The following is a 13870-nucleotide window of genomic DNA, read 5'->3' on the forward strand; positions in this document are numbered from 1 at the left end:
CCAGCTGTGTCCTGAGTATTGCAATCCAAGCCAACCTGACCAAAATGCAAAAATTTATGTAAAAAACAATCAGAGGAAAACAATTATATTGTCAAAGAAAGACAACATATAAAATATAGCCTCAAATAATCAGTCTAAACCTATTAAAGACATTAAGATATTTAAACAATTTGAAGTGCTTGCCTAGGCTCAAGGTCCTGAGTTCAAGCCCCAATACAACCCAAAAATATAAATAAAAAGATAGGAAAGACTAATAGTTTCCATGCAATTGTTTTTTTTGCAGCTACTACAAGTTGAGACATAATTGTAACTTATCATTATCACCCTCTTCTTTTTGGTGTAGGTCCTTAGAGATTACACTTTTGAGTGAATGTGCTTTGATTTAACCCTTACAATAACAGTAAAAACAGCTATATCATGCAGCAATCTCAACCCAAGGAAGCTGAAATTTAAAAACCAGCACTGCAAGGTAACTCGTGAATAATAATATGGTTTTTCAATATTACTATAGAATATTATTTCCAACTTAATGTTAACTTAATGTTAACATTTTCCACATAAAGCATAAATGTTTTAATATCTGTACTTATTAATATTATCTTAAATATGTACATAAAGGTTCTGTTCTATTTTTTTTAATTTATAGCAAATAACTGCCATGTTATTTTTCTTATTCTCAACTCTTGCTACTGGAGCAACATAGAGAAAACTAACTGGATGTCACTCTACACATACAGAATCTGTATTGTAGATTAGAAGGCACAAAAATTAAATCTGGATGTTTACGACATAAGAGAAGTCATTGTTACTGTTATTATCCCATTTACAGAAAGTCTTTTTGAAAACATAAGAATGTAAAGAATAGGATCCAAGTTTCTGCATAAAAACAGTGTATCAAATTTTATGAGGCAAGGAATTTTTTCTGGTCCCTCTTTCTAAAAGTGAATATGTATCTTTGAGGAAGTATAGCTATCATTATATTGTCTAGTGAAGTATAAACTAATTTTTATAGATTACTTTTGTCTAGGTCCGAAGTTACATCAAGTTTATTTATTTTATTTTATTGTTTTACATTTTTGTACCACTTCTCCCCTCCTTCCGTCCCTGCCTTTCCAGGCAGACCCTGTTCTGCCCTCTTCTCTAATTTTGTTGAAGAGAAAGCATAAGAGATCATAAGAAAAACATACCATTTTTACTGGTCTGAGATAAAGAAGAGAGATTCCTAGCATTGCTTCCATACATTTGTGCATTGCAACCCACATTGGTTCATCTCTACCAGACTGCTTCGCTACTTCCTGGTCCCCTTCCCATAGTGGTCTTTGTAAGTTTACCGTTAACTTTATTCGCTCCTCTATAGTGAGTATATCAACCACATTCAAGTTTTAGGTTTCCTTTCCTTTCCCTATTTCTACGGTGCCTGATCTCCCCTTGGTATGTAACCCATGTCCAGTAATGTTATTACATTATTTTTGGATCTGTGATCCACATATGAGGGAGAATATATGATTTTTGGCCTTACAAGCCTGGCTAACATGACTTAAGAGGATGTTCTCCACTTCCACCCATTTATTTGCAAATTACCAAATTTCATTCTTCCATTGTATATTCTTGTTATCAATCCTTTGTTTGGTGTATAGCTAGCAAATATTTTCTCCCATTCTGTGGGTCATCTCAATTTAGAGACCATTTATTTTTAATTGCAGAAGCTTTTTAATTTCATGTAATTCCATTTGTCCATCCTTTCTCTTTGTTGATGGACTGATGGAGTTCTACTGAGGAAGTCCTTGCATCTGCCTATTGTTTCCAGAGTATTCACTGATCTTTTGTGAAATAACTGCAAGGTTTCAGGTCTGATATTAAGGTCCTCACTCCACTTTGAGTTGATACTAGTGCAGGGTGACAGGCATGAATTTGGTTTCAGTTTGCTGCAGGCACATACTCACTTTTCCCAGCAACATTTGTTGAAGAGACTGTCTTTTCTTCATCATAGTTTGTAGTGACTTTGTCAAAAATAAGATGGGCATAGCTGTGTGGATTCATATCCAAGTCTTTTATTCTGTTCCATAGGTCTCCATGTCTGTTTTTGTGCCAGAACCATGCTGTTTTTATTGCTGTGATTCTGTAGTATTGTTTAAGTTGGGTGTTGTGATACCTCTAGCATTGCTCTTTTCTTCAGTATTGCCTTGGCTGTTCACAGTCTTTTGTGTTTCAAAATGAACTTTGGATAGATTTTTCAGTCTCTGTGATGAATATCACTGGGTTTTGATGGAAATTGTGTTGAACATGTAGTAGTAGTAGTAGTTGGTAGTATAGCCATTTTTAGTAGGTTGGTTTTGCCAATCTATGAGCATGGGAGATCTTTACATCTTCTGTAGTCTTCCTTGATCTCTATCATCAGTGGTTTGTAGTTCTCCTTGTAGAGGTCTTTTACATCCCTAGATAAGTTTATACTGCTAGGCATTCGATTTTGTTTGAGGCTACTGTAAATGGAATTGTTTTCCTGTATTCTTTCTCAATCTGTTCATTGATGGTGTATAGAAAGACCACTGATTTTTGTAAGTTGATTTTGTATCCTGCTACATTGCTAGAAGTTTGGGGTGGAGTTTTCAGGGATATTTTGCCTATTTCTTTACCTATTTGCATTTCTTTTATTTCTTCTTCTTGCTTATTTCTGCGGCTATGAATTCCAAAACTATGTGGAATAGAAATGAGGAAAGTGAGCATACTTGGCTCATTCCTGAGTTTAGGGGAAATGGTTTCAGTTTTTCCACATTAAGTGTAATGATAGATATATGCTTGTCATATAGAGTCTTTATAATGTTGAGGTATATTCCTTCTATTTCTAGTTATCTTAGAGTTTTTATGAAATGGTACTGAATCTTCTCAAAGGCTTTTTCTGCATCTATTGAGATGATCATGTGGTTTTTGTCTTTGCTTTTATTAATGTGTTGTATTACATTTATTGATTTTTGTATGTTGAACAACTCCTGCATCCCTGGGATGAAGCTATCTTTGTCATGGTGAATGATCTTTCTGATATGTGGCTGCATTCAGTTTGCCATTATTTTAATGAGGATTTTTGTTTTGATGTTCTTTAAGGAGATTGGCCTGTAGTTCTCATTTTTCAATGTATCCTTGTCCAGTTTTGGGATAAGTGTAATACTGGCTTCCTAAACTGAGTTAGGCAGGGTTCCTTCCGTTTCTATTTCATGGAAAAGTTTAAGACATGTTGGTATTAGTTCTTCTTTGAAGGTCTGGTAGAATTTAGCTGAGAATCTATCAGGTCCTGGACTTTTCTTTTTTGGGAGACTCTTTATTGCTGCTTCAATTTCATTATGTGTTGTAGATCTGTTTATGTGGTTAATATCCTCTTGGTTCAGTTTTGGATGGTCATAGGAATGTAGAAATTTGTCCATTTGTTGAAGATTTTCCATTTTATTGAATGAATATAGGTTCTAAAAGTAGTCTCTGATGATTCCCTGAATTTCCTTGGTGTTTGTTGTTATCTCCACTTTTTTGTTTATTATTTTACTAATTTGGCTCTTTCCCCTCCTCATTTAGTCAGATTTGCCAGGGGCTTGTCATTCTCGTTTATATTTTCAAAGAACTGATTCTTTCTATGATTTTTTGGGTCTCTATTTCATTAATTCTGGCCCTTATTTTCATTATTTCTCTCCTTCTGTTTGTTTTGGGTTTGCTTATTCTTGTTTTACTAGGAGTTTGAGATGTAATATTAGATCCTTTATTTGATATCTTTCTGTCCTTTCATGGTGATAAACATTCCTCTTAGGACTGCCTTTGCTGTGTCCCATAAGTTCTGGTAAGTTGAGTTTTCATTTTTATTAGATTCTAGGAAACTTTTTATTTCTTCTCTTATTTCTACTATGACTCACTGATCTTTGAGCAATGTATTATTCAGCCTCCAAATATTTGTGGGTTTTCTGCTCTTTTTTTTTGTTTGTTTGTTTTTTTGTTTGTAGTGTTCTAGTTTTAATGCATTGTGATCTGATAGAATGCAGGGGGTTATTTCTATTTTCTTATATTTGCTGAGGCTTGCTTTGTGCCTTAAGATATGATCTATTTTGGTGAAAGTTCCAGTGGCTACTGAGAAAAATGTATATTGTCTTGTTGTTTCATGAAACATTTTTTAGATATCAGTTAGGTCCATTTGATTTATGGCATCATTTAGTTCTAGGATTTCTTTGTTGATTTTTTTTGGTTGGATGATCTATCTATTGGTGATGGAGGTGCTGAAAGTCTCCCTCTACCACTGTGTTGGAGTCTATATGTGTTTTTAAGTTCTTTGGTTTATATTTGATGAAATTGGGTTCACTGATATTGGGTGCATGTAGGTTGATAACTGTTATTTCCTTTTGGTGTATTTCCCCTTTTATTAGTATGAAGTGTCTTTTATCTCATTTGACCAATGTGCATTTGAAATCTACTTCATCTGAAAGAAGTGTTGCTACTCCTGCATGTTTTCTGGGGTCATTGGCTTGGTAAATCTTCCAGCCTTTCATTCTAAGCCAGTGTTTATTTCTGTCAATAAGATGGGTCTCTTGTAAACAAAAGATTGTTGGATCTTCCTTTTTATTCCACTTTGCCAAATGGTGTCTTTTGATGGGGGAGTTCAGTGCGTTGACATTCCGTGTTAACATTGAATGGTATGTAGTGATTCCTGCCATTTAGCAGTTTTTGTTGTTTAAGGAATTGTTTTGGTTTATTTTCTTTTCAATTGAATCAATACAACTCTCTGATTCCTTGTCTTTTCTTCTCCTATAGTTTGATGCTTCCCATCCTCTTGTGGTTTTGTTTGCTTCCATCTTCTGTGTGCTGAATTCCTTGTAGAATCTTTTGCAGTGGTATCTTTGTGCTCATATACTATTTTAATTTTTGTTTATTGTAGAAGCCTTTTATTGCTCTGTCAATTTTGAATAATAGATTTGCTGGGTAGAGTATTCTAGGGCTGAAGTTATTTTCACTCAGTGCCTTAAACACCTCAGTCTCTGCCATGTGTGACTCTGCTACTTACCCACTTCTTCTGGGAAAATAATCCTGTGCAGCCCCTGGGCAGACTGAAACCCCTTCAACAAAACTAAAATTCATAAATAGCAAACTATAATCTAACATTGGCAGTGGAGGTGAAGGTGAGGGCTGAACCTTCCCTGGAGAACAGGGGTGGAGCAAGGAGCTAAATTCTCAGTGTCAAACTCTTAGTGATACATGCACAAAGCAGCAAAGGCTGAGAGCAGGGGCAGCATGACAAGCCACCTCCCAGAGAATCTGCTAGCACTCAGCAGATATCAGGAAAAGCACAAAGGCTGAGAGCAGTGTGGGGTGACAGGCCAACCTCCCAAAGCAGGGCAGTAGATACATCCTGGAGCTGATCTCTGGGACAGAGGGCAGCATTCAAAACTGAATTGGCCCACTGTGTGTGGGAAAGAGCTGACCAAACAGAGCTACAGTTGAAGGACAACACAGCTGCCTCCTGGTGAAAACGACAGCTCTGAACATCCTGCATGAGCTGACAGTCTTACTTCACTTCACAATTCCAACTAATGTTAGGACAGAAAGACCAAATACTACTCACAATCTAGTCACCTGGTGAGACCATGTCAGAGATTCCACTTGTACGTCAATACAAGGATTGGACCCCTAAGGAATAACTCCAGAATATTTACTGATAGAATGAACATTTTGTGGTTCCTCAACCTGGCATTTTTTATTGTGTTACTTTTCCTTTTTTATTCCCGGTATTATAAACTCCATCATCACTTTTCTTTTATCCCTATTCTTACCCTGTTCACATTCCCTCCTTTTCTTGTACTACAATCCATTGTTTTCCCTCCCAACTACTCTTTCTGCCCCTTGTCATCAACTCTTTCCCCTGTCTTTACCTCCCCTTCCTATTCTTGCCTAACCTGTCACCACACTACCTTTCCCTCCTACATAGTCACCACCTGCTGGCGCCCAATTTACCAACTGTACACAACCCCAGCTCCTGTAATCCCTGACACAAACACCCTCCACTACAGCAACAGAAATACACCCAAACACACACTAGGGCAACAAAACCCAGAAGAACCCATACTACTTCCCCACCAAACACTCCTTTTCCTAACTCCCCTTTCAGTGCCTTTATGAATTCCCCGGAATCTATAACTAGCTTAATAATCATTAACCTCTCTGCCATCCTTGCTTTATTTAGGAAGTCATTCCCCATGCTTATAAATTTTAGTGTATTTCCTACTAGAAGCTTAAGGTGCAATATTAGGTTGTTTTGTTTGTTTTTGAAAGTCTGGCTTTTTTAATGTAGGTACATTATAACTACAAACTTCCCCCTTAGCATGGCCTTTGCTGAGTCTCACACCTTCTGGTGGGTTGTGTTTCATTTTCATTAGATTCTAAGAACTTTTTTATATTTTCTCTTATTTCTTCTGCCATGTTCATTCTCCATATGTTTGAATATTTCCTGTAGTTTCTTTTGTTGTTGGCTTCTAGTTTTCTTCCATTGTGATCTGATAAGATACAAAAGCTTATTTCAATTTTCTTGAATTTATTGAAACTTGCTTTGTTTTCTAAAATATAATCTATTTTGGAGAAGTTCAATGATCTGCAGAAAAGAACGTGCATTGCATGGTTTTTGGGTGAAATACTCTGTAGATGTCTATTATGTCTATTTCATATAATGTGTGCACTAGTTCTGCAGTTTGTTTGGTAATCTTTTATTTGGATGACCTACCTATTGGTAACAGTGGGATACTCAGGTCTCCACTATTACTGTCTGTTCTCTTAGGTCCATTAGTTTTTGGGTTTTTCTTTAAAGTAGTTGGATACCACTATGTTTGGTGCAGAATTGATATTTCCTCTTGATGAATTGTTCTTTTAATTAACATGAAGTGACTTTCCTTGTCTCTTCTGAGTGATCTTAGACTGAAGTCTACTTTATCTGGTATAAATATAGCTACTCCTGTCAGTTTAAGGGATCCATTTGCTTGGAAATCCCTTTCACAATCTTTGACTCTAAGACAGTGTTTATTTTTCCCAGTGAGATGAGTCTCTCATAAACAACATATGGCTGGGTCTTGTTTTTTAACCCAACTTGCTATTCTATATATTTTGATTGAGGCATTGAGGTCACTGACATTCAGTGTTAGTGTTGAGAGGTGCATGGTATTTCCAGTCATTTATATTCCCCTGTGGCTTACTTTTTACATTTTCCTTGTTTGCTGGTGTGCTTGGTCAAAAAGGTTTATTCTTTTTTGCATGTTCCTGTCTCACTCTAATTTCTTCTTCTGTGTGTAAGAGTTATTTAAGAATGTTTTGCAGTCCTTGTTAGTATTTTCTTATATTATATTTTTTAATCCATTCTGAATCTCTTTAAGTCTTTTTTGATTACAAAGTAAATGATTCTAGAACATCTATTATTTTTATAGATAACTGCATTTAGAAAAACATAATTAAAATATGCCTCCATGGAATCCATGCTAAAATTCTACCAAAATAAGTTTATTTGACTAAAACTCAAACTCTACTGAAATTTTTCATGACATTATTTTCTAATTCATAATTTATACAATGATATCACACTTCCCTGCTATATATTACCACATCTAGCAGAAAACGAACAAATAGTTTTATATTGAGTAAGGATTTGCTTTAAACTATAGATCTGTTTAAATGTTGCACATGTCACTGAAACAGAGGTGGAAACCATTATTATTTATCCTTATAATACTATCTCTGTCTTACAAAGTCATATTTAACAAATGATGCATCTTTTATTTAATCTAATTCCTTTACAAATGAAACTACAAAGCAGTAATTTAATTTTGTTAATTGACAATCTAGTATTGCCTTATCAGTAGAAACATATAGGAAGATGAATTATTAGCCAAAATTCAAAATCCCTTGCACTGCCTCTAATGGCCTGAGGCTAGTTGATTGCCCTCAGTAAAGTTATCACTATTTTGACCATTTAACTTAAACATTTAGAAGAGTTCTTAAATGTCTCTTTCATTTAAATTCTAAAATCTCATTACTTATAAAAGCTTTCCATCTAAATGTGTAGCTGCTGCATTTTCCACAGGTAAAATTCTGTAAATAGAAAAAAAAATATGGCACTTCTGTGAACTACACACTATTCCAAAGCTATCTCTTTTCCACTCTGTTTAAAATATATGTTAACAAGATAGCTTTTGATCATTGCAGGTAGTATAATTTCTGTTCTTTAACCCACTAGTGCCAAATCTGTGAGAAGTTGATTTCAGAGTCAAAATTTATAATGGAAGGAATCAGCAAGCCAAGAGGGGTCAGGAGAAGATGCTCAATCTGCCAGTGCACACTGATTAGAAATTGGTGGGCAGACTATGGTCCACATATACTGCAAGTAAGCAGGACAAATAACATTTGCTATCAGTCTAATAAAGAGTCAAAGACACAAATGGATGCATGAAATAGCAGCAAGCAAAAATTAGACCAGGTACATTAGGTAGAGATATAAATTCGTCTAAATTAAATGAAATACAAACATGATTATGTAGTAACTCATGATCTTGAAGATGAATATATGAAATATGATGCAAGAATGTTACAAATACAAGGCTCAATTATAAAAGGATGAGACAAAAAAAAGGTATTTCAGGAGCAGAAATCACAAACGAAAAGTCAAATGAATTTGACCACATTTAAACATATTTAACTTGAAGTCACAGTGTTTTAAAAAAAGTAAAGAGCAAACTTCAAAATCTATATTTCATGTCTTTTTTAGTGGATGCATATTTCATCTAGAAACAAATTAAGTTACTTATAATTCTTTACAAGAACCTACAAATATTGCCCACTGATATACATAGACTCCTCTGGGTTGTGGAGAATGTCTGAATATTCTTGTGGATTCATAGAATCAGACACTACATTGATTAGCAACTATTAAATCACTGAATTTTCAAAGAGGAAACACCTTCAGTACTATTTACTTCAGGGAACTCAAGTTCAAAAAGTTTAGATATGCAGACCAAAGCCAAGAAAACTGAGGAAAAGACAACATGGTCAGGTAGAATATCACCTCAGTTGTAGGACTTGTTTCATGCCTTGTTACCCACAGAGTACAAGTCAAGCTATATATTTCTATGAGATAGGATTTTATGTACTATTAAATAGTGATAATTACTCTAAGCTACACACATCAATCAGGACCAGAATGAAAACAAACAGCACGTTTCATGGGTAATTGCAATATAGTAATAATACAATTATTTTTAAAAACCAAAGTAGAGCAAAAGGAAATAATTGTGGGTAGGTAAAGTAGCAACTGATTTATACCAACATTATAGATAAATTTCTAGAAAAAAATGGATTGAGGTACAAAGGGAAAAAAATAAATGCTTTCCCATCACAGAAAATAAAAAATCACTTTAAGGGATTCCTATGACACATTTTTCCTATCCACATCTTTTCCATGTATTCTTTAACCATCAAAAATAGCTTTTTTTGTGCTGCTATTAGTATAGCAAAGCAAATAATGAACAGGAATAATGGAATTTTGTAAGATACAAAAATATTTGTGAATTTCCACCCAAGTAATTTTAATATACAAAGTCCTCCAATAATGTGTAATTAATATATTTTTATTTAATTATTTAATTTCCAGCCAAGCTGGAATTATTTGTAATCATCTGTGGTTAGATCTTAAGAAATGTTAATGACCAGCTTGTCAAATCTCTTTTATAAATAGAGAAATATGTATGAAGATGAAAATTTCAAAAATTAAGATGCAGCTAGAGGAAGGTTCAATGTTCATCTCAGTATAACATACAGCCACTCCATTTAGGGTAAATGTTATAATATTTATGTAATATATAATGTTTTTTTAATAGAGTTTTTAAATTTCTTTTCCAGTAAAGCCAGTAAAACAAGAAAATGATTAAATTAAGTATATTTTAGAACTACTGAATTATTTGACTAAATCAAATAACAAAATGATCTTTTTTTTTTGTACAACCACACTTTTTACTCCCAAGATAAAGTTTGCCTTATGTTTTCTTACTGGATTTTTGTAAAAAGATATTCTAGGCATTACTTTACTTACTATTAAGATATTACTTACTATTAATATCTCACAAGAAGAGAAATTAGAAGAGATAATTAAGCAAACATTTTTCATTCATCTCTATGCTTTTTCATATATATGTGAAAAATAAAGAGTTAATAGAGGTCATATATGTCTATCTTCTTCATAGCATTAATACTTTGCATTGAAGTTGAAAAGTCATAGCAGCCAAGTAAACAGTGTTCATTTCTTCTTATCAGTCATGTAAGGGAATCTCTGCAAAGAGAGGACCACCTTAAGTCACTGATTGCCTTCAGTTGATGGATTTCAATTATTTCAAGGAAATCTTTCCAAGATGACAAAATTTCCTTAGAGGAACCATGACTCACTCCAAATGAGTCTAAGATTTGAACCTTACCACATTTTCTCTTAAATAAAACAGTCATAAGTTTAACAATTCACCTGGTCTCTGACTGTCCTGGCAAATTGTGTATCATGTTTGAACAGTGTGTGCATATTACTATATTTAACTCTGCAACTCTTATCTCAATGGAGATAGACTGTCCATACACTATTGCTATTAAAACTAACTCTTAGACTGGAGCTCACTAATGACTGACTTTGTGGTTTTTGAGTAAATTCCCTTACCTAAATTACAAAAATAGCTATGATTCCCCAGTACTTGTACTCCAACAACTCAATGTAGAGACAATTTACTCCTGAATTGACTATACCATATAGCCAATTCATGTGCTATGAATTCCAATGAACTTCCATCAGTTCTTGGACTATTTGGTTTGGTTGAAAATGTTCTGGATTATAGAGATTGACCTACTTCCAAGTTCTTCTACAGTGAGGTAAGATGTCAGAGCCAAAAAGTATTTTGCAAATAAAAAAATAAATTAATCCAGGTTCCAGTGGCTCACACCTGTAATTCTAGCTATTTAGAAGGTTGAGATTGGGAGGATCATGGCTTGAGACTAACCTGGGCAAAGAGTTCTCCAGACTCTGTCTCCAAAATAATCAGTGCAAAATGTACTGAATGTGTCATTCAGGCAAGACAAGCACCTGCTTTGCAAGTGTGATGCCCTGAATTCAAACCCTAGTCCTAGAAAATAATAATATTAATACTAATACTACTAATAATAATTCCGTTGCTAAACTTGAAACTCAATATTCCAGGTGAAAAGTTTTCCTTTGCGTAGATGATGATTGGAGAAAGAGTGAAGTTATAAATACCTGAAGCAGTCACACTTATTTCGTGGCAAAGGAAACTCCTCAGAAAAAATACCCTAAACCAAGGGAGGGAGAACATTGTTGAACTGTATTATAAAGATTCACTGCTAAAACCTTTCCCAAATAAAAGCATTTTGAAACAGTGCTCTCAACCACTACAGCAACAATACATTTGGCTGACTGCTTCATTAAGAATGCCCATACCATGATTTGGTTGTCGTTCATCTTAATCTTACTGAGATGTCTATCAAAAACAGCACTAAATGATTCTTATATTCTGCATTTCTCACATAAAACATATGTCAACATTTTCAGATATTTTCTTCGGAGTAAACAGCATATTCGTACTTCAGTCAGTCCTTGAGATGGAAGAATTCTACCTGGCTAACAATTCAATCATATACAATATGTTGGATTGACTTCCCTCATTCCAAAATAAAGGGCAATTATCAGGTATTTGCAATGAATTATCCTGTGAGAAGGTCATCTTGCAAGTCTTGTTAATATGTGCCTTCAACTAAGGTAGGTCATTCTGGAGAGGCTCTAATAATTGAAAACATAACTTACTTTTTAGATTCCCAGCATTATATTTTTGGTGTGGACTTCTCCCCCTAATGGAAACACAGTGACTTGCATCAAAGATAAGATTGTAAAGATAATCAAGAGTTCAAATGATACTAGTATTAGATCATGTTACTCTCAGATGGCCATGAAGATATTCCCAAAGATAAGGACAAAGATATTGTCCTTACCTATGTAGGCAAAGTGGAAAGTTAATGTACTATTTATGTATACCCTATGAGCTGTTATCTCTGTAATGGAAGTCATCCAATAAAAAGCTAAAGTGAAATTTTCCTCTGACTTCAGCTGAAATTTTTATTGATGCCTCTTTGGACTTGGAAAGCATTCAGGTCAGTTTCAGATTACTTGTCAGGATTATGAAGAAAGATGGAATTGATCTGGATTTACTCCTTTTGGGGTGTAAGTAGAAATTGTTAATGCATTCTATTCACTGTAGATTAATGTCTTGGGAAAGATGGGAAGGTTAGTAAAGAAATTTATTGAGAAAGGCACAAGACTTAACAATACAGACCTTGGCGGTTCACGGATATGTTAAGTTGATTATGTACAAAAAATTGAAGGAATAGTTAAGGTTTTTGCTCAGTTTGGCTTCAACTTGCTTGTAGAAACTTTTTATTTTACTTTTTCTTTTTCTTTAGTGGTACTGGTATTTGAACTCAGGGCTTCAGTCTTGCTAGGCAGGTACTCTACCACTTGAGCCACTCTTCCAGTCTGTTGGAGACTTTTTGATAGTAGCTTTAATTAAATATTGAATGGAAGATATGGTCCCATTCTCCAGAGGCCAGTTCAATCAGAATGTGTTACCTAAGCCCATGCTTAGGCGGAACTGTCAGAAATCAATAAAGATAGAAGTGAGGGGTATGTATGGTTGAGAGACTTCTTGTGAGTGAGATATTAAAAGTCTCTCTTTTATTTTATTTTTGTTTGGTTATAATTAGCATATTCTTAAATTATAATAATAAAATTTATCATTGGTCAAAGTTAAAAATAAATAGAGAGGTGGAGATGCTGCTATAAAAATGTCATTATTCTGTCATTAATGTAGTACATCAAATGAATTATAACATTTATTCTGAAAGAAATATAGTCAATGGTAATGATACTTCCTTGAAAAAATTACTCAGGCTCTCTTGTGAGGTTTTTTTTTATCATTTATTGTATATTTTTATATAGTCAGTAGTATTCAATTTAATTTTTCACCATTACCAGTGAGCTTTTCTTAACTCCTCTCCTGATATAAGTTATAATATTGATTTATCCAAATATCATAATGACATTTTTTCCTTTTATCTCTTTATTTATTTATTAACATATTGCAGTTGTATGGGAGATACACTGTGACATTTACAAAAGTACTTACAACATATCTTAGACTCCCTCCCTCCATTCTTCTTCCCCATCCCTTTCTTAGAACAGTTTCTACAGGTCTCATTGTTCCATGTTCGTACATAAATACACAATACTTCTACCATTTTCCCACTTCTTCACCCTTTCTTTATGCCCTCCTCCACTCCTCACCTGATACCAATCCCAGGACAGGACCTGTTTTACCTTCCTTTCCTTCAATGATTTTTAAAAAAATTCATTTTTGTTTGTTTATGATGACTATGTAGGGAGTTTCTTTGTGACATTTCCTTACATAAATATGTATTATGATTGAGTTGTTTCATCCCCTCAATTGTTCTCCTTTCAACACTAGCCTTATTATTATAGTAATTTTAAGTTTTGAATATTTCATGTTCATACTCATATAGGAAGTACAAAGTCTCCTTTTTTTTGCAGTATTGTGGTTTGAACTCAAGGCCTACACTTTGAGCCATGCCACCAACACTTCTTTTGTAATGGGGTTTTTCGAGGCAAGGTCTTGTGAACTATTTGCCTGGGGTAGCTTCAAACTGTGATTTTCCTGATCTCTGCTTCCTGAGTACCTAGGATTACGGGTGTGAGCCAGTGGTGCTAGCAAAAAAGGCTTCTTTTTTTTAATTAATTTATTCATATGGG

The sequence above is a fragment of the Castor canadensis genome, chromosome 10 (genome assembly GCF_047511655.1).
Source record: "Castor canadensis chromosome 10, mCasCan1.hap1v2, whole genome shotgun sequence".
NCBI classification, from domain to species: domain Eukaryota; kingdom Metazoa; phylum Chordata; class Mammalia; order Rodentia; family Castoridae; genus Castor; species Castor canadensis.